Below are 23,443 nucleotides of genomic sequence, written 5' to 3'. Positions count from 1 at the left end.
GTCCATCCAGATTACCAAAGATTAGAAACAGGTTACAATCCCGAAGCTGTTACAGTTTCCGAGCTTGCTGGTAGTTTTTCATCTGCCAGTGAAACAGGCGAAGAACCTGAAATTTCAGAACCTGTTACTCCAACTCCTAGTGTTCCTGATTCACCAAGAATAGAAAGAATTATCACCGAAAATCTTCCTGTTGGATTAATTGCTATAGAAGAACTTGTTCCAGAGGAAGAAATAGGCGTTTCTGATTCTGAAGATCTAATTACCCTTGATCTAAGGGAGCGTGAATCCATCTTTTACAGTCCTCCTAGAAGTGAGTCTTGGTACCTTGCATTAACCAATTTTTTAGACAACTCAGTAGGTTTTTCTACACCTCGTACTCCGGTTCCACCTAGAGGAATTCATTCTCCTGTAAATATGTCTGGTCAGTCGTCTGTGTTTTCACAAAGTCCTGAATCATTTTTACATGGCGGTCCTTCTGTTCCTACTGGGTATCAGTCACTTTCTGGTACCTTTGCGGGAGCATCTCCTCAACCTGTTGATCATGGGTTATTAGTTGGAAACAGTGGTAATGTACCATTGAGTATAGGTGAAGTTTATATGATGTCAGGTTCAACTCCCATTAACCAACCTCAAGGTGGCCAATTACCGCCTGGGGGGCAACCTTCGTTAATGCCTGGGGGGCAACCTCAAGGTACTTCATTTGTGACTGGGGGGCAACCTCAAGGGTATCAACCCCAGCCTCAATACGTACCCCAAAGTCAACCTCAGTATCAGTATCAACCTCAAGGATGGCAACCTCAAGGATGGCAACCCCAAGGGTATCAACCCCAAGGGTATCAACCTCAAGGATACCAACCTCAAGGTCAAGGTCAACCCCAGTATTCGTATTTACCTCAAGGTTATCAACCTACGGGTCAATACCCTGGTCAAGGTTATCAACCACCTCAAGGGCAATCATATGGGACTACACCTTACAGTTATCAACCCTATCCTCAATACGGCTATGGATCTCAGTATCCTCAACCTGTTACGAGTCAATACCCTGGAATGTTAACATGGGATCCGTCACAGGGTCAACAGATGTCGCAACCAAGTATACAGTCGGTACCTCAAGCAGGACAACCTGCAGTTCCTGGTCCACCCCAGCAACCGCAACCTGTCCAGTCAAGTGTTCAGACCCCTGTAACTTCTGTAGTTACTCAGCCGCCAATTGCACCGAGTACTCCACCTCACACGGCTGCAGCAGCTACCGCTTCATCTACCATGCTTACATCTGGAGTATCGGCAGCTCCGGTTTCTACTGTCCCTGTAACCGCTCCTCAGACATCTGTACCGTTGTCTGGACCCACGGTTCAAACCACAGTCCAGATGCCTGCAGGTCAACCTGGTACAAGTACGGTTGTTACTACTCAACCTCAATTTGTTCAACCTCCGTACCAGGGACAGTATCAACCTGGTCAAGCTGCCCAACAACCGGTTTACCAGTATCAACCGTATCCTGGGTACAATTATCAACCACCTCAACAACCCCAGTACGGTCCGGTTAATCCTGGTTTTCCAGGAGGATATAATATCCCCAATGCGAATCCTGTTCCTAGTTATCCTGGATATCCTCCTCCTGGGGCTGGTATTGTGACTCAGAGTTTCAGAGATCCTAACCGGCAGTTACCATTTATTGCGACTTTAGATTTACCCGACTTGACGCGCCTAACGAACGATCCAATTCAATATCTTCCGTTCTGGCCGCCAATGCCAAATAAGTTGCCCAGCGATATACCCAAGTTCGAAGGTAAGTCTGGAGAGGATCCGTCTAATCACGTGATGACTTACCACCTCTGGTGTGCATCAAATTCCATCTCAGATGATTCTATCCGCTTACGTCTTTTCCAGCGTACACTCATTGGTCTCGCAGCCAAGTGGTACATTGAGTTGCCACGGGCTTCTTTTTACAACTTTAGCCAGTTAGCTACTTCATTCTTAACTCATTTTCAGTTACCAGTCAGATACGATAATGGTACGGAATTATTAACTTCGCTAAAACAATCGACATCCACGTACATTTCTGATCACATCCATGAGTGGAGACGTCGAAGGAGATTAGTGAAAGTTTTTATCCCGGACCAAATTTTAGCTGAATGGTTTGTAAAATCATTATTACCAAGAATTACTGAAGATGTAGCTAAGGCCGGCGTAGTTACTGAGGAGCAAGTCATTGCTCAGGCACAATACCTTGACTTAGTTTACACTCAGTCGGGTACGTTACACGAGAAAATTCCGGATCTTCCAAAGTCAAACCAAATCGCTGCTGCTCCTTCGGGATCTCATGCCGCTGATGGTATGATCGGTATCGTGACTACGAAGAGTAAGAAGAAGTCTTCCAAGACCTCCAATACTCCAATTATCACTTTGCCTGATTCTCCGACAGGAGAGTCTTCTCCTCCTGAACTTACCGCCGACATTCACGCTGTAGAGTCATCTACGGCCAAATCCAAAAACGGTGGAAAGAAGAAAGGAAAGAAGAAGGCTAAAGCAGACAAGGCTCCAAAGGAGAAAACGGAAAAGTCGGAAACTAATGACGAAAAGCGCAAACCTCGTTATCCTTGTCTCATTTGTGAAGAAGATCATTTTACGAGAGACTGCCCTCATCGGGCCGAGGTAGTGAAAATAGTTAAAGGTTCTCCGACTCCTGCTGTGTTAAAGAATCCATTCCCCGAGCAGGAAAATAAGATGATAGGTTCTTCTTCGAATGCCAGTGAAGAACCCATTTTGATGATGTCTCATGTCAGGATTGCGACTCGATCGCAAGATTATGGTAGTAAGGCTCCTGTTGATGGTAAAGAAGCAGAATCTTCTAACTCTAACCCATCAACCTCAGCTCCTGGTTCCGATCCACTACAGATCGAAAAACCTAACCCAGACTTAGTGATTAAGCCGCCCGCCAAGGGTGTACTTCGAAGGTCTGCTTTCAATCCACATGCGAGAGCAGCCCAGAATTACAACATTGTTGAAGATTTAGCTGTTTCACCTTCAGCAATGTCGGCACTCGAAGTGCTGCAATCATGTCCAGCGCAACGAAAATTGCTTTTGTCGGCTATTGGAGCTGTCGATGTTCAGGACCCGAACCTAATCTTTGATCTAGAAAGTAGTACACCGCGTCTCCCCCATCAAATGGCTTTCCAAATTCCAGTGATAGTCAAAAACAGGCCTATTCATCGGACTGTGATTGATGAGGGAGCTTCTACGTGTATTATGTCGATTCAATGTTGGAGATCGCTTGGTTCTCCTTCGTTGAACCAATCCCCCACCATCCTTAAGGCCTTTGATGGCCGTGGGTTCCGTCCGTTTGGTATTCTACAAGAATTGCCTATAGGGGTCGAAGGTAAAACCGTTAGTCTGGATGTGGAAGTGGTTGATGCCCCTCTAGACTACAACCTTCTTTTGGGTCGAAGTTGGTCATATGCTATGACAGCGGTCGTTTCATCGGTCTTCAGAGTCATTAAGTTTCCACATAACGGTAAGATCGTGACTATTGATCAGCTGACATACTTTTCATCCGACCCAACCTCTTTAGAAACTATCCAGCATGTTGGTAAAACGACGATCCCTTATAGGGACATTGGTGTAGGTTTAGTTAAGGATTCCGGTTTACTGGGAACTTTTCCTCTCCCTCCACTCAATGCAGACCCTTCGTTCGCAACAATTCATATGATCACGTCAGAAAACATTATTTATGATGATCCTTGGTATGTTCCCTCTGACTCTGAGCTAGACTCACTCGGTGATGTTATGCCGTTGAGTCCGTATGAGATTGCTTATGAAGCTCTTATGTCTTTTACCGACTTTCATTCAACCGACCAAATGAATGTGGTCAGTGAAGAGTCACTTTTCACCTCACCCTTAGAACGGATAACGTTTCCCGAAGAAGTGTCATCTGACGAACAACTTCGCGAAATCCTAAGTGTAGATGATCTACCATGGGACGATCTCCATCACAGATCTTCGTTTTTACCTAAGGATGATGCCTTTGAAAATGATTTTTCATCTATCTTTACCGCTGAATATGTCAAAGACGCTCAGGATCCAACGAAACATTCTGATTCAGAGCTGAATTTAGGGAATATTTCTCGTACTATTCCCATTGACATTTCAGTGAAGCCCGGAATCAAGGAGAACATTCATATAGGTGCCGCATGTACTGACGAAGAAATTGAAACTTACAAGGCCCTATTCCAAGAATTCCGCGACGTGTTTGCCTGGTCCTACGAAGAAATGCCAGGAATCGATCCTGCCATTGTTGTTCATGAAATCAAAACCTACCCGGATGCTAAACCCATTCGGCAACGGTTGCGTCAGATTCACCCTCGAAAAGCAGCTGCAATCAAAGCCGAAGTCGAAAAGCTGTTGAAAGCAGGTTTCATTTATCCGATCCCGTTAACGGATTGGGTATCGAATATTGTTCCCGTCAATAAAAAACAAGGAACAATAAGAATCTGTATCGATTATAGGGATATCAATCGAGCTTGTCCAAAAGACAACTATCCTACGCCTTATATCGATCAAATTATTGATGATTGTGCCGGAAGTGAGATGTTTTCCTTCATGGATGGTTTCTCGGGTATAATCAAATCAATATTCTACCTGCCGATCAACCAAAAACGGCATTCATTTGTCCATGGGGGACATTTGCTTATTGCAAATTACCTTTTGGCCTTAAGAATGCCGGTGCTACTTTTCAACGGGCCATGTCTTATGCATTTCATGACATCAAGCACATTGTGCAACCCTATCTCGATGATTTGCCTGCTCATTCTTTACACCGAGCTGATCACCTTGTCCATTTACGAGCAATCTTTATGAGGTGTAGGCATTATCGAATTCGGTTGAATCCCCACAAGTGTGTTTTCTGTATAGAAACAGGTCGATTGCTGGGATTTGTTGTTTCCAAAACCGGCATTCGCGTCGATCCCTCGAAAGTCGAGGCTATCATCCAATTGCCTCCTCCTTCGAGTTTGCGCCAACTCCAAAGCTTGCAAGGGAAAGCAAACTTTTTACGCCGATTCATCCCTAACTACGCCGAGGTCACTAAAGGTTTTACACGGTTGTTGAAACAGAATGTACAATTCTTTTGGGACGAGATTGCTCAACAATCTTTTGATGCACTGAAACACGCGTTGACCCATGCACCGTTATTGCATCCTCCCAACTACAACCAGGACTACTTCTTATACCTCGCAGCTTCGCATTCCACCATTGGAATGGTGTTAGTTCAAGAAGATGAATTCAAGGCAGAGCATGTGATATATTACCTTAGCAGAACCTTAAATCCAACTGAGTTAAAATATTCGCATGTGGAGAAATTGGCCCTGGCAGCCGTTCAAGCTGTCCAGCGTTTTCGTCACTACATTCTTCTCCGCAAAACTACTGTTATTTCGGATTGCAACCCTATGATTTATATCTTGACAAAACAACTGCTAGGGGGCAAGTACTCTAAATGGATCGTCATCCTGCAAGAGTTCGACTTGGAGTTTGAGAAGTCCAAGTCTAAGAAATCTTTAGTCTTCGCGGAATTGATGTGTGATTTCCCGAGTGCTGACACAGAGACTGTGGCAGAGGAGTCCATTGCGGACGAATCTTGTTACTTATTAGCACTGTAGATCCGTGGTATGGGGATATAATCATCTATCTCCAAACCCAAACCTTTCGGCCTGAAACTTCCAAGGAAAACCGTCGAAAAATTCGGTTTCAATCCCAGCAATACAGAATTATTGGAGATACACTTTATCGCCTGGGGGCAGACTTAGTTTTTCGACGTTGTTTAACTCACGATGAGGCTGAGAGAGTTTTGAATGATTGTCACTCTGGAGCATGTGGCGGTCATATGTCTGGGTATGCCACAGCTCAGAAGGTGTTGCGCGCTGGCTATTTCTGGCCGTCTATGTTTAAAGATTGTATCCTTGCCGTCAGAAAATGCCACAACTGTCAAGTGTTTGATCGCAAGATGCGCGCTCCACCTGCTCCTCTCCACCCTATAATTGCCGCTGGTCCATTCGCCAAATGGGGCATTGACTTTATTACTTGTAACCCTCACTCGGCCGGGGGGCATGCGTATATCATCCTTGCGGTTGATTATTTTACTAAGTGGGCCGAGGCGATGCCTACATTCGACGCAAGCGGCAAGACAGCTGCACTTTTCGTATTCAATCATATCATAACTAGGTTTGGTGTCCCACAAGCAATCATTACGGACCATGGAAGCCATTTTCGAAATGTCATGATGACTGAACTTACAAGCCAGCTTGGTTTGCGCCACGATAGCTCTACACCTTATTATCCGCAAGCCAACGGTTTGGTTGAGTCAATCAACAAAGTTCTAGTCGTCATGATTCGACGGATCATTGGTATCCATCGAACGAATTGGCATAACATGTTATTTTCGGCACTATGGGCATATCGAACTTCAGTGAAAAATTCAACAGGTTTCACCCCTTTTCAGCTAGTTTATGGCTTAGAAGCTGTGTTACCTATTGAGTGCGAAATCCCATCACTTCAAATGGCTGTCGAATTACTTCCAGCTACTTCCGAAGAGGAGAAACGGTTGTTATACTTAGCTAAATTAGATGAGACTCGACGTGACGCTACTTTAGCTATCGAGACTCACGCGAAACGAATGAAAGCTCAGTACGATAAAAATGTAACCCCTCGAAGTTTTTCGGAAGGAGACCTAGTACTATTATATGATCAAGCGAACGATAAGCTAGGTGCTGGAAAATTCGTTCCCATGTGGCATGGGCCCTACATTGTAAAGCGAAAGCTAGCAAAAGGGGCTTATGAGTTAGTTGATTTTGATGGGGACTCTTTGGGCAAACCCAGAAATGGACTTTACCTAAAGAGGTATTATGCTTAAAATGATGGATGGAGAAATTTTTAGATAGGTTAGATTTCCTTTCTAGCTAGCAAGTGTGTTAGTTTAGTCAGTGTGCTTAGCTTAGCAAGTGTGGTTTTTCGTCATTATTTTGGCTCATCTTGGTTTTACTCTTGATATTGTAGATGTCGACGCCTCTCCAAACATACATTGGATTTGCTGATGGTGCTTGTCGTAGTACACGGAATATCTCTTCCGCAGCTTGGGTTATCTATTCACCCTCTGACGAGTTAGTTTCTATGCATGGGGTAAGCCTCGGTCAAACAACGAATAACATTGCAGAATACAGTGCAGTGGTTGAATTATTATCCGAATCTATTTCATTTGGAATTCGACGTTTGATAGTGAGGTTAGATTCTGAACTTGTTGTATTACAGCTTAATAGAGTTTATGCCATTAGAAATCCTGTGTTATTAAGGTTGTTTTTGAGAGTGCGTCTCTTGGAACGTGAATTTGATTATATCAACATATTCCAAGGTCTTTGAATACATTAGCAGATGCAATTGCTTCTCAAGTGTTGGACAGACATTTATAATAATCATGCAAGTAAATTTAAAGACATTTCATCATACATGTTAAACAAGATAAGCCGATAATAGTGATATATAGATATAGATAGAAGTGTGTCCAAAAATATATACATCGTCTTCGATCATAGGTTTAACACACCTTATGATCGGCAAAATGATAGTGTAAAAAGTCAAAAATGTCACATGTGACTACAAAAGTGACTAGTCAATCACTGGTGGTGCTCTCTGTACGACACCACTGCGCGGGCTATCTTGCGCAGAAATCTCCTAAACGGTCCAGGGACTGCAACCACGAAGCGCTGAAGCCTCATTGGAATATCGTCCATAGTAGTCTCAGGTATATCTGCCGTGAGACGCTCTAGATCATGCTCCAAATCGGCTAGTACTTCTGCTGTCGCATCCTGTAAGGCCGGTGCCGGTGCAGCTGGATGTCGTCTGTCGTAAGGCCGGAGATTGGCTGGACGCTGTGGTCCAACATCTGCATTTTTAAAATTTTACTGTTACTTTGAGACGATATATATGAAAAATAAAAAATACATAATTAGAAAACTTGTGAAAATGAAAGTACCTCTGTCATCCCATTGTTCTCCCTGTGGAAGAACCATGTCCGGATCACCTCTGAAATCCATTCCGGCATATGGAAAGTCTTGTATCACAAAAAGCTGGCCCTCTAGCCAGTCGAAGTAACTGTCTGAGAATCGAACCACTGCAGCACCCTCGTCAGGATGCCGGGCCATCACCGCAACCCATCGAACAAGCTTTGGCTCCCGAGGACCCAAGTCATCAACAGTGAGTTGCTGAGGGATCAGCATAGGAACTCTCTCCAAGGCAAAGCTCACGACTAGAGGCCCATATCCAAAAGTCTTTAGTCGTCCGTTCTTTGCCTTGGTTAGTTGGCTCTTCATATGAGCCGACACAGCTTCGCACCAGTTGAAGATGGTGCCTTGGTAACAGTCAACTGCCATCCGCATTTGGGATCCGGAGGCAATGTGCAAGGCGGCCGCGCCACAAATCCTAGTGACCGTAAATGCAATAACTCTAAGTTCCGCCAGAGCGATGTGCTTTATCTCCACGCCTTTTTTATGGCGAGTCCCTGGTCTGCACCACTCCTCGCGGAGATCATCAAGGGATTGGCCACCCGGCCTGGTCCCCGCAAGGTTGAGTTGCTCACCTCTGTTTGGCAAGCCAGTGAGAAAGTATACATCCGAGGGCTCTATCTCGAGCTGGTGCCCTCCAATGTAAAAGCATTGATCTTGAACGTTCCATCGCTCAACTAGCCATTCCAAAAATCTTACCTGGCCCCTCATGCCCGGTATGGTCCAATATTTGTACAATCCACATGTTCTTAAGGCATCCAGAGAGGGTTGGTGGTTAATCGCAGCTTCATCGTCTTCTACGTGCTCTCTCTCTCTCCAGTCTAACATGTTTTGGGCCCTGCACATCAAAAGAGTCAATTAGAAATTAATTTGAGAAAATTTGGTGGTTTTTTGAGAGAGTTAGGGTTTTGAAATGCGCCCTTTGCGGAAGACGCACCCCGGCTTTTTAGCACAGGGCGTCCGGACGCAGCTCGCCTGAAGGCGGACTGCGTCCCCAGACCTTTTTCCCGTGTGAGAAAAAGTCGGGGGACGCGGCTCACCCGAAGGGCACCTGCGTCCGCCGAGGGGCGCATTTTGAACCCAAAACCCCCCCAAAAAATGAAACAGAGACCAAAAACAAAAAACTAAACGGATAAAAATGAAGAGTGGGATGTGTAAAATACCTCGGTGAAGCGGCGTTCGATTCCGACGGTCAGATTTTCCGCAGCAACCACGGGAAGTTTCTTGTCAAAAGCTCCTTTTTCAACCTCAACAGTGAAACGGTAAAAATGACATGGTAAAAGGTCTTTTTATAGGTTTTTTGGATGAATTAGTTCATTTTTTACCATGAAAAGATGTTTTCAAATGTATTTTTGCCTATTTTAAACAGGTATGAGTAATGTGTCGCTTTTGTGCAGGACGAAGGGATTTCAAGGGAAATTGTAATTTTTCACAAACAAAATTTCAGAGTCATCTTTTAAGCCCTTTTCTGACTCCTAAAACATGAAAAGATCGCCGAGTGTTTCTTTTTCACTCGTTAAAACGGAATTAAAAGACGGTCCCCTTTTAGCTCTTTTCTGACCGCAAAATCAGGAAAAGATTGCCGGGTTTTTGTCGTTTCAAACTCGATAAGGAAATAAAACGACGTGTCTTTGATCGCTTTTTACTTTTCAGGTCAACGATACTATTATGAAAGTACTCCTTGGTCGCAAGATCAAGCGGTTCCCCCAGGTATTATTTTATACTTTTTCGGGCTTGAGGGACACAAATATACGAAAAAGTTCAACGTGGAGTTTCCTTAAGTTTTTCAGACTCTCTAAAATTGAAAAACGCCGAGCTTCTCCTATACTGGGCTCGTTAAACTTTTACAGTAAAGGACCTGTTCAATTACAAACAGGAACGAACCACTCCTTCCTAGGGTTCGCATTTAAACTAGGTTGGACTCGTCCGAAGGATGAGCTTATAATCAAGCATATGTTATCCTCCTCAAGCTTGTTAAAAATTAAAGAGGTACTTGCCAGAAATGGTGGGGGAAAAAAGAGAAGAATGAACCTATTTGTCACCTTTTGCCTCAGAAGAAACTTTATTACCGCTCTTGAACACGACACTTTTCATTCACATGGATTGGGAAATCTTTTACCTCACAGTTGACTAAATCACTTTGAAAATCTTTAACCGGGTTCAGGGATCAACTTTGAGTTATTCGTCACCAAACCATCTGTTGTGTCGTTATGTGTTCAAGAGGTCTGCAAGCAAAACTTTCATCTGCAAAATACTTGTCATCCATTGACCATCCCTGAGTCAGTCCTTACAGCAACATTTCTTCAACTTGAACAATGATTTCGTGTTGCGGGCTTGCCTGCAACGGGTCGCTTTCTATCGACATCGACACATTATCTAGAAAGATGACTTAGGAATCGACAGTACCTTGAAGTCTACATGCATCAATGGCAGGTTTCTCGCCTTTGACGTCAGTTTACATCATTGACTTTCGATCAGAGGATTCCGTGAAGTGTTCGACATCAAAACATCTATTCACATTTCACGGGTTGTGCTTGGTACTTTGAGAACCATTGACATTACTGGTGGTTTCTCTCACACTTGTTAACAGTTTACATCATTGACTGGTAATCAAGTGGTTTCTACCATGTTCGACATCGAATCATTTAATCACATGACTAGAATCGTACCAATTCGGGAAGTAGAAGTGAAGACCCTGGATCTAGTTTCTACCATCCAGGCTGCGAGGAGTTTTGTATTCATTGTCTATGTAGACTTATCATAAACAGATGGCTGCGTCCATACTGTGTCTACAAAAGTCTATAAAAATAATGCACTGCAAGATCATTCCTGTATTAGGATAGTTAGTCCATTAGTTAAAGTTTTGAATCTGAGTATGGGAATGCCTACCTCAGTGATGATATAATCTTATTCATGTATTTTGTGTTGAAAATTGCAGGTTCCAACCAGGCCATCCACAAGGCAATCCTTGAAATGATAAAGCGCTTCACCCTTCCTAGAATTACAAAACCCTATTCTATTCCAGGCTTCGCACTTTAGGGGGCAATCTGTTACACTAAAAAATGTCACCTTGACTACTTACAGTTAGTATGGCTCAAATCAACAAGTCATGCTACCCTCTTAGGCAAGTCTCATGCCTCTGTTATCCATCTCAAACTCAAAGAAGAGAGAAAGTCTTGTAAAAATCATGTTTATCTCTGGGGTCGCAGGTTCTCTCTAGCCTTACCTGCGGGGACGCTGACTATGTTCACAAAATCTGCGTCCATAGACGCTCTGTATGTTAAGGGACAGGTGCGTCCCTCTGTAAAAGGCAAAATGCGCGAGTTTTATCTTGAAAAAGTTACTTGTGGTTACTTCTAGAACATTCTAGAGGTCGGTTTGATGAAATGGATGCGCCTCCAGTTGGTTCATGTATCTCTATTAAGAGGGAGCTTATCCCATCAATAAGGGAGCTATCCCACCCATAGAGGGGGATGATCCCATTGATAGTGGACCTGAATAACCTCTTTACAGCACTATAAATGAAGGCATTGAGCCAGAAGGAGAGGAGGTTGGAGCTATACATTTTCTTTGGGTAAATGCTGCAGGATTTAGGTCTTCCATTAGAGCCTTTGTGAGGAGAGATTGTCTTCACTTGATTCTACTTGGGAGAGGGTGAGCTTTGTCAAAGTAGAAGAAAACCCTTGATGGACCCTGGGAGGAACTTGCACAACACCAAGGCCAGGTTGTAAGAGTTTCTTTGTTTCGTTATTAATACAAACTGGTTTATTTTTCTCAATAGCTTGTGTTAATGAGTTATTTCATGTGTTCCTTGGTCTGCATGTTGAATATATGTTTTATTATATGAAATGCAAGTGCTTGGTAATTGTTTGATTGTTTGTGGTTGCAGGAATTGACTTGAAGGAGGGGCTCATTCGGATCGTCAAGAACGGACTTCAACAACAGCGTTTTGGAATAAGGTAAGCCTAAACACTTGTAGTTTTCATGTTGTAAAAGGTGTATTTAGAGAAAGATCACTCCATTTTGTCTTGTTTTTCATTAGAATGTCTTAGACTTCTAGGAAGGTCAGTTGTGTCCGCACCCTTGACAGATTCCGTGTGACATTACTGTCGTAGTACCTTTCTGACAAGTATTTCTTCCTGAAAATCCTCTTGAACTTGTGCCTACTCGAGTCATCTATCCCGATGTCTCTAACTTGATTCACATCTTCCCACCAATTGTTTCTTTACCTTTCAAGCTGAAGATAGCTACTTTGGCCTTCATGTTATCTGTGTACTCATGCAACTCAAAGAATTTTTTCATCCCAAGTATCCAAGCCTCTAGATATTCTGGATTCTTCACATCTCCATCAAAAGTAGGTGGCTTCACTTTCTTAAACTCATCTAGAAAGTATCCCCTATCACTCCTCATATAAGAATGATAACGATGGCGATCATGATGTCTATCCGAACTAGAACTAGAATAGTACCTGTATCCATCACCTCTCCTATTTCGAGTATCCAACAACCTGATATCTATAATAGTGTCATCTCTATCTAAAATGTGACCACCATGAGACCTACTACCATATGCCCCACTAGTTATGTCCTCTTGTCCATGGATGCTCAAGAGTGGCCCTTGTCGCTGCAATTTTGACAAACCATAAAGAAGTATAGAATTTACCTATGCTTGTTTATCTTGTGCCTATATGATTCTATCATTGTCTACCTTACAACTGCTTATTTCTTCCCTCAAGCTTCTCAATGTGTCTGCCAAATCAGAAGAGTACCCAACACCATGCTACTCATCTGAGTCATACGGAGAGTCTTTATAGTCTACCATCAAGCTAGCCATTTGATCTCTTTCCTACGAGGCATACTATGTCAACTAAATCAAATCACTTTAAATCAACGTACCTTAGCCTAGCTCGGGGAGGATACTGTATCTGCAAGATCACCAAATCGGCGTGATACAAGTATAACATAATCAGAACAATATATAGACATATAGAAATAAGTGCATCAACACCTAAGCATCATTCTAGCTAGATTCCAGTCATCAATGCATGACCACATCAATTACACATACCATGACCTCATGTGTGACAACAACCATTACACCAATATACACATGGTCACATGCAAACATCAACATACATTAGCAATGCGTAATCAACCACACACATGCATGAACACATATAATCAAGCATAAGTGAACAATACTTGAAACCAAGCTTACAAGAATGACACATGCAACCAAGAATACAAGAATGTAACCAAGCATACAAGAATATAACCAAGCGTACAAAATGATACATGTAAGAGACATATAACAACATGTAACCAGTCATACACTCATGACGATGCATCCCACAACCAAAACATCAACTTCCACATGGCGACATCACTGCAACCATGATAGACACCATGCAATGCAACAAGCACATGGAATGCAAGCATAAGAGACACACATGCAAATGACACGCATGCATAACCAATACACACAACCCATCCAGTCCAAGGGGTGAACTTGGTTCTGATACCGCTTTGTAACACCCCCCTCCCACATCTACTCAAGTAACCAGCTAACCAGGGTAAACATGCGACGAGAGGCTACTATGACTAGATTCAACCTCTTATGTGGCCTTAAGGAAATGGAATCAATGAAAACACAACATATAAACCTTCCACATCAATTATAGGGCCCTTGAGAACCATCTCGACACTTTAGCCAACTAGCCTCTGGACGCTCTCAGGCTATAGGCCCACCAATGTCCAGATGGCTTTGGACGCTCTCATGTGATAGGCATGTCAGCATCCAGGGAGCATTTTTTCTAGTTTTGTGCTAGCGCCCCCGAGATTTAAGCCACTTTTTTAGGCCCAAATCCCAGGTCACTGCCCAGAATTGAGTGACATCTCCAAAACAGTAAAATAACAGGGAAACAATGATGCAAAAGAAAATAGTTGAACAAGCCCTTAACCAGATCCCTACTAGACATGTTAGGCATTTCATGTTGGGACAAGGTCCCCTAGGTCCAAATTTTGACTAAGTTTTGTAAATTCCTTCGCATTTTAAGGAGCAGAGAGTGCAAGTCACTAGGAGTCAAGGGGTTTTAGGAAGGTCAAAACCCCTTAGTTTTTGTATTGTTTTTAGATTTGCCCATGGTTTGCAGACCATGGTATTGTAATAGGAAAAAGTATATAAAGAGGTGTCTTAGCAAGCCTAAGGGATCAATCAATTCATGGATGAGATATTTTTGAGTCTGTAAGTGTAAGATCTTTCTGTATTCAGGCGAAGGGGAAGGATCCTATTGTTCTGTGCATGGATACCTTGGTAAGTTCGCAGCTGAGTGTGCGGACCCCTGCAGCTGTGTGCGCAGGGTCTGAACCTATATGTATTGAAGATCTGGAATAATAAAAGAGCATTTGAAGGAAATCTGTGTCTGACTGTATACTTATGTGTTTTATGTATTTATGCTCAGTTGAATGCCATATATCTGTATTATTGTCTTAGTTACTCTGCGAAGATTTAGATCTATTGTTATTTGTTATTTTATGCATGGCTAGACTGTTAGGTGAAGTTCATAACTCTGTTTAATTGAAATTTGCTTTAAGTTTGGGGATTTAAAGGATAAGGGTTCGCAAAGGTCAGACTAAGTCTTAAACTGAAGAAATGCCTTACCCCCACATCACATAGCCTTCTGGATGTAGAAACCTGGTTCTAGCATCCCCCAATACTACCTCGGGTGAGACTGCAGCCTGCGTTAAGCGAGTTGTTTCTGAAAGGGCTGGTAGTGTAGGGTTTTGTTGGTTAGAATAAAAAACTCAAAACCTAGGTCCAATCCCCCTCAAGCCAAAATTTCATCAAACATATCACAAATATGTAATCTACAGGTGTAAACAACAAATTTAAGCATAGGGATTTCATACTTATATGAGAACCGCTAAGAGCCATGTTTCCCACATATCATTTGCTGCATTATCAGCTATTAGGCCATAGATACATTGTCCATTCATTTACAAGTAAAAACATGATGAGGTCCATACATAGCCACTGTCATAAAACACATATATAACCAACATAATAACAACATAAATACCAATGGAATCACAACCATATGATCCACATATAAATCAGTATAATACTCATTGAAATATAAGGAGAGTAACATTTCATTATTGATGCAAAATCCAAACTCGGGATGGGACTACCATATTCCACTCAACCATAGAATGACTGGGCCAAATCTCTCTTTACCCATTCACCCTCGTGCCATATTGACAAGCATGATTGTGGGACACAAACCAAAAGAACCTGTTAGCGCTTGAAATTTCACCTCAGGCTGAGAAAGGTAAACCTCAAGGCAACATCAAACCACTTAGCCTCGTAGCTAGCCCTACGGGGCTGGAGAGGGCTCTCTCCGGTCTATCTCGGTGAAATCTTCAATGGATGAGATGACCAATAGGGTAACACTGATTTTAGGCTAGTAAACTGATCAAAAAGGTCGATCTGGGGTTTTTAGGGATTTTGGTGGTAAATTGAGGGGATGGCAATTTTGGGTGCGGGGATTGGACGCAGTTTCTGCAGGGGGTTCTTTGGGGCGAGGTAGGAGACAGTATTGATGCCTTTGATTGAGGTGGATGGTCAGGAATGATAGGTGAGGAGCTAAGGAGAGCAAAAAATAACTTTGAATTCTCCTTAAACAGTAGAAAACATTGAAATTAAACAAACTTAAAAGCAGAGCATGACAGTCATGAATTCTTACTTTAACACTTCGTTTGTTTAATGTGCAGAAGGAAAAGAAAGGAAATGATTCACATAACACACTTACAGGTACATAGAGAAACACACCATCAATACATGTAACCACAAGAATCCCAAAAAGGACTGCAAAACCTTGGTCTTCCTTAGCCAAAAATTGCAGAGATACAGTGAATAATACAATGATAGCTTCTCCCTCAAGAGTCCAACCATGAAAATGAGAAAGAAAGTACATAATATAGATCATCTAACCTCTTTCCCTGCCTCCATGGGTCGAGCTCACTATCCTAGGAGCTGTTTCAACCACTTCTAAACTAAGCACTACAAACTAGGCAGTCAAAACAACTTGCCTCTATAAGCTAGGAAACCAATTCATTCATTTAATTTTCACCTTTTTCATGAATGAATCTTCTAGAAGAGGTACATAAGAGTAAAAGTGTCAATAAAGTACATTAATTACATCAAATAGGATAATAATCCACCCCAAAAAGTCAAACAGGGTCAAACTGCGTTTTTTTGAGCTGTACACTGAAATTTGGAGAAGTTTGCCTGACGGGTCGCGCGCCTCTGCCTGACGGGTCGCGCGCCTTTGGGACCACATTTGGGGCACTTCCAGGTGGCCAAATTGAGCAAGAGTAGGCTTGTTGGAAAGGTCTGTGAGCCTACTTTCCAACCCAACTAGAATTTCTGAATTTGGTGGTCATTTGCCTCTCCAAAATTGCAATCTCCCAAGACTGCTTTCTGCAACTCAAAAATGTGGTAGAAAGTCAAGTTTTGCTTGTTTTTTGACTTTCTGGAGGCCCAAAACTTCATAAAATCTCAAGTCCATTGATGAGCATATGTAACTTCTCATGACAAGTCTGGAAATGCCGAGTTTTTGCAAAATGGAGTTGTCGGGATGAAGGGTCGCGCGGGATGTGAGACCCGTTAATGGACAAAAACCTGTAAATTGCCTGAAAAATCAAAATTGACCCAAAATTTTCAAAATTTCTTGGGATTTGTGTTGTGGCTGGGATATTTAGTGCCTTGGTCCTTCAGTGAAGCCTCAGCCAAGATATGGAGGGGATCGGGCCTCTTTCTCCTTTTTTGTGCCTTGGCCAACCGCCTTTGGAACATCTTCATTTTTGCCTTGCACACATGCATTCTTGCCCAATAATGGTTCTTCATGTTCCCCAGCAATTTCTTCTCTTGGTTGGCCTTAGCCAACAGCCTCTCCAAGTGTGCATTTACCCGGATGAGCATGGAATCTCGGTCAGCGGGCAATAGATCACCGGGTCTTCTCCGGTTCAAAATGCGGTCACTACGAATCCTCCACAGCTCATCAAGTGCTTGCTCATCCTCCAACTGTTTGTTGCGGTGCTCGAGGTATGTGATGGTCCATTGTGCCCCCTCTAATCTCCTCTACAAGGCATCATTTTCAGCTCTAAGGTGCTGAATGATCTCCTTTGACTCTCGGCTAGGAGAACTGACATCAAGATCAATAAACTCTATATCCGGAACACCTGATGGTCCCTCATCAATCTTGGGCTGTTTGCCCCTTCCTGGTACCTGTGCTACGGAAGAAAGTGAGGCCCCTTCCACCTGATGTGGAGATAACACTCGCTGAGCCGATGAAGAAGGCGAGACCCCTTCCACATGCTGTGGAGAAAGTACTCGCCGAGCTGCTACAAATAAGGCCCTCTGGCCTCTCTGATAAGTAACCAAAGGTGAGGAGCTGACATGTCTAGTGACGGGGATGTCATGCTGCTGTGATGGTCCTCCCTCCTCATGAATAACCTCAGGATGTGGCGGTGATGGTGCTGTGAAAAACTCACGAGAGATAAACTCCTCCCATGGGATGCCCTGCTGTTTTGACTGTTTGAGATGTTGTTTCAAGGGGACAAATAACACAAGGGAGAAGTTAGGGAGGGGGAATTTTGAGGGGACTTAGGGAAAATATATGTAAGAGGGAATTTAGGGAAGAAATTATGACATATAAAACATCACATAATCATAATATGCAAGGGTTTTATGGGAAGTAGGGTTTAGGGTTATGTTATTGATTTTTAGGGGTAGGGGTAGGGTTTTAGGGCTTTTAGTATTTTTGGTAGGGAGATTGGGTAAAAGTGATAAGGGAGGTGGTAATGGGATGTGGGGAAAAAGTGGGGATGAAAAGGATGACCTTGAGCACAGCAAAACAAAACCCTAGCTTTACTTGCACTTTGACCTTTTTAAGCACAATACACATGAATTTCCCATTTCATCTTGATGGCATTTGACACATCTTCCATGCTCATTTTTTCTTTACCAAGAAAAATCACCATGATTTAGAGGCCTACCTGAAGAAATTTAGGAGAAATAAGTTGATTTGTGGCTCACTGGAAAATTTCTGTGGAGAAATCCCCAACGGGTCGCGCGCCCTCAACGGGTCGCGCCTGTGTAATTTTTGCACTGGCAAATGTGTCCTGATGGGTCGCGCGCTTTTGCAGGAGGCTTTTGGAGGCCTTCCCGGTGTCAGAATCAGGTTCAGAATAGCTCGTTGGAAAGGTATTTGAGTCTAATTTCCAACGCAACTGGAATTTTTTAATTTGGAGTTGATTTGATCTGTCAAAAATGAAATCTCCCAAGACTGGTCAAAAAGTGCCAAATGAGGCTGCCTCAAGGAAGAGTGCTGTTGCAGTCAACTTTGGAATGCCTTCCGCAACCCCAAATTGAGCTCATGATAGCTCATTGGAAAGATATTTGTGTCTAGTTATCATTTTAACCATCAAAAAAATCATTTGGACAACCAAGCTAGGAGAAAACTTGATTTTCCCAAGGTCACTTCAGAGGTGTCTTTGATTCTCCTGAAGAAACGGTATTCTTGACATTCCTCTCAAACCATGACACCTGTGAAAAAAATAAAAGAGGTTTTTCTTCCTTTGCATGTTTTGGACAGAAACCTCTCTCAGTTCCCCAAAATTCATCTTTTATTGCTTTGGAACATCATTTGAGTGTGACTTGTCCCGATGTGTGAAACAAGGAATTTTGTCGAAATGGAGCGAAATGAAGGGGATAAGGGGCTTCTAAATTCTTGGGGAAATTTTTGGGAGTGGGGAGGGATGTTAGGAAGCAGGGGAAAGTGGAATCTCAGAGATTGAGTGAGGGGAAGGGGTCCAAAAGGGCAAAACACAGGCCAAACCTAGAAAATTGCCAGGTTGTAGCTAGAAACTAGGGTTTGTGCAAAAATGAGGAATTTGGGGGGTCTCAGTGATGGGAAGTGTTGGATAAGGTACATGAAAGATAGGGGAAGGTGTATGAACATCTGGATACAAGTTTTGCTAGTGATTTGACCACCCAAGAGAAATTAGCTTTCAAAACCCTAGGAGAGGGAAATGACCCTGCCTAGGCGCAACTGAAGCATGGACAAGGTGTAACATGACCCAATGGAACCTAATATGATGATGAAAACCCTTTGAATGATGATACACTCAGCTGAATGATGACATGGACTGACATTTGAGCGACTTTGAAAGGAGTGAAAACAAACCCTATACCTAATGCCTAGTGACCAAATTTTGCTTGAAAACTCTTTGAAATGACAAAATTTGACCTTGACACTCTGAGACCACTTTGTAAGAGCATATTTGATCACTGGAGGAAGGCTGGAAAGACTGACACTAACATTGGCTCCAATGGGGATGGTAGCTCCTTAGAGGTGCCAAGAACCGCAGACCTCTGGGAGAGCAGACCAGTGCTTTCAACCATTGGGCGATGGAGTCATTATTTCGACAAATGACACAAGACTTTGACTCATTTATTGAATGATAACTTGACTGAAAACTGACTGAAACTTAACTAAAGCTTGACTCAAACCGACTCGATGGCAAACTGAAATAACTTGAAAAACTCACTCAACAGACCAAACACAAATGACTCATGACTGACTTAACTAAAACAAGAACTTACAAAGCTTATTGAAGGGCAGCAGTGCATCAAGATTTGAAATCATGATGACAGCCACCGGTATTTCTTACAAAACAATATACCATCAAACTATTTCAAAATGCCAATGCAACCAATCAAGAAGATGGCTTCTTGACTGATTCTTCCTATCAGAACTTCTGGTCAACAGTACAAACCTATAACTGAGCATCCAAAAACATAGCTGACCATGATCTTCTTCATCATTGAACACTGCAATAAACACTATCACTGTTGACTGTAACAAACTTGCTAGAGGGTCTTGAAAAACATGAAGACTTGACATTGCCACCTCCTGCTGAAAGAATAAGGTATCCTTTGTTTCAAATTCTGATCTGCCTTCATCATGTGCTTCAGGAAGAGTATGTTCCTGGTCCTCAAAAAATTCTGAACAAGTAGATGAGCAGATCTCCTCTTGAAATAACATTTCAAAACATGAGACATAGGAGGAAGAATCTGAAATGGAATCCTGAATGATCTGATCTTTTGTAATTTGAATATATGGTAAGTCATCCTCATATGATATGATAGCCAGATTCTCATTACATTCATCAATCATGAGAAAAGAAATTTCAGATGTTTCGTGAAACCCAACACTAACATTTCTATCAGCTATCATAGATTCATCCAGAGGAACCTTTTCACTTACTTGAACGAAGATCTTGTCTTGGTTTTCACAGAGGCAATGGACTACCTCCTCATGAAGATCTAGTGCTGGTGAGATGAGAGCATTTAGGTCTGCTACTCCATTTTCTTCATTTGAGGCAGCCGTGACAGTACAATTCTCTTTTATGAGATACGGAACAACATGTTTTGCCTCATCTAAATTTATCTCCCGATCTGATTTATCATCATCACTTTCTGAGATTGGAACATTACTTTCCTGCGTTACCTGCATGCTATCTTCTGCTATGGACAGATCTGAAACAACCTTTGCTCTTTCCTCATTTTCAACCATATGGAAATCTTCAGCCTGCTGATCTTGACAAGTGTCCTCTAAGATTTCTGTGTGCTGCTGAAACGGATTCTGATACAGAGCCTCCATGATCTCAACATCCATAAAATTATCATCTTCATAATATTTCTCAAGGCTTTCAATAAAACTATAAGCATGCTTGCAACAGTCATGAACCAAATTTAATGATGGATAAGAGTCCTTATATCGTTCAATGAACATAGCATGAAAATCCTTTAAACAGTAAATACAAGCAGGCGGCAAACTTTCATACCATGATTGGGCTTCGCCTTCCAGAGTGGCTAGGAATATCTTCATCAAGCAATCTTCAGGAAAATTCAACTTCAACTTGCGAATATTCATATGAAATCTAACAAGATGTAAAGCAGCATCCTTCTTACCATCATCATTAAATGTAGGCAGATTCCTTGGCCAATCTACCTTCGGAATTTTATTCGGAAAACCAGGGATGTGATCTCGGCTCAAGGGGGCATATCTTCTTGTGATTCGGTCCATCTTGAAAATCTCACAACTACTGATCTCTCTGCAGTGAAGTCACCATGAAGCACAGATTGCTGGATTCTTGTAGTGAAAGGAGTCGTCAAATGAATGATTTCAGCCTGCGAAAACTCTCAAATTATCATCCAAAAGTTAAGAGTTAACAATTATACTGGGATAAAGTGCCAATGAAGCGCTACATTCACAAGCTCACGGAGATCGACTGAAGCAGCGTTTATCTACTAACGCTGATGTAAAACAAGAGCGTTTTCGAAGGCTACATGGCGTATCTTCAGACTCCGTCTAAGACTTATGAAATAACACTTCAATGAGCAAACGATTAGTTTTTTCTCCCCAGCGGAGTCGCCAGTATGTTAGCGCTTGAAATTTCACCTCAGGCTGAGAAAGGTAAACCTCAAGGCAACATCAAACCACTTAGCCTCGTAGCTAGCCCTACGGGGTTGGAGAGGGCTCTCTTCGGTCTATCTCGGTGAAATCTTCAATGGATGAGATGACCAATAGGGTAACACTGATTTTAGGCTAGTAAACTAATCAAAAAGGTTGATTTGGGGTTTTTAGGGTTTTTGGTGGCAAATTGAGGGGATGGCAATTTTGGGTGCGGGGATTGGACATAGTTTCTGCAGGGGGTTCTTTGGGGCGAGGTAGGAGACAGTATTGATGCCTTTGATTGAGGTGGATGGTCAGGAATGATAGGTGAGGAGCTAAGGAGAGCAAACAATAACTTTGAATTCTCCTTAAACAATAGAAAACATTGAAATTAAACAAACTTAAAAGCAGAGCATGACAGTCATGAATTCTTACTTTAACACTTCGTTTGTTTAATGTGCAGAAGGAAAAGAAAGGAAATGATTCACATAACACACTTACAGGTACATAGAGAAACACACCATCAATACATGTAACCACAAGAATCCCAAAAAGGACTGCAAAACCCTGGTCTTCCTTAGCCAAAAATTGCAGAGATACAGTGAATAATACAATGATAGCTTCTCCCTCAAGAGTCCAACTATGAAAATGAGAAAGAAAGTACATAATATAGATCATCTAACCTCTTTCCCTGCCTCCATGGGTCGATCTCACTATCCTAGGAGCTGTTTCAACCACTTCTAAACTAAGCACTACAAACTAGGCAGTCAAAACAACTTGCCTCTATAAGCTAGGAAACCAATTCATTCATTTAATTTTCACCTTTTTCATGAATGAATCTTCTAGAAGAGGTACATAAGAGTAAAAGTGTCAATAAAGTACATTAATTACATCAAATAGGATAATAATCCACCCCAAAAAGTCAAACAGGGTCAAACTGCGTTTTTTTGAGCTGTACACTGAAATTTGGAGAAGTTTGCCTGACGGGTCACGCGCCTCTGCCTGACGGGTCGCGCGCCTCTACCTGACAGGTCGCGCGCCTTTGGGACCACATTTGGGGCACTTCCAGGTGGCCAAATTGAGCAAGAGTAGGCTTGTTGGAAAGGTCTGTGAGTCTAATTTCCAACCTAACTAGAATTTCTGAATTTGGTGGTCATTTGCCCCTCCAAAATTTCAATCTCCCAAGACTGCTTTCTGCAACTCAAAAATGTGGCAGAAAGTCAATTTTTGCTTGTTTTTTGACTTTCTGGAGGCCCAAAACTTCATAAAATCTCAAGTCCATTGATGAGCATATGTAACTTCTCATGACAAGTCTGGAAATGTTGAGTTTTTTCAAAATGGAGTTGCCGGGATGAAGGGTCGTGCGGGGGTTGAGACCCGTTAATGGACAAAAACCTGTAAATTGCCTGAAAAATCAAAATTGACCCAAAATTTTCAAAATTTCTTGGGATTTGTGTTGTGGCTGGGCTATTTAGTGCCTTGGTCCTTCAGTGAAGCCTCAGCCAAGATATGGAGGGGATCGGGCCTCTTTCTCCTTTTTTGTGCCTTGGCCAACCGCCTTTGGAACATCTTCATTTTTGCCTTGCACACATGCATTCTTGCCCAATAATGGTTCTTCATGTTCCTCAACAATTTCTTCTCTTGGTTGGCCTTAGCCAACAACCTCTCCAAGTGTGCATTTATCCGGATGAGCATGGACTCTCGGTCAGCGGGCAATAGATCACCGGGTCTTCTCCGGTTCAAAATGCGGTCACTACGAATCCTCCACAGCTCATCAAGTGCTTGCTCATCCTCCAACTGTTTGTTGCGGTGCTCGAGGTATGTGATGGTCCATTGTGCCCCCTCTAATCTCCTCTGCAAGGCATCATTTTCA

This window comes from Pinus tabuliformis, chromosome J, assembly GCF_031772625.1.
Source record: "Pinus tabuliformis cultivar Carrire ecotype Pingquan chromosome J, CPIR1, whole genome shotgun sequence".
Classification (NCBI taxonomy): domain Eukaryota; kingdom Viridiplantae; phylum Streptophyta; class Pinopsida; order Pinales; family Pinaceae; genus Pinus; species Pinus tabuliformis.
This window is presented reverse-complemented; position numbering follows the sequence as displayed.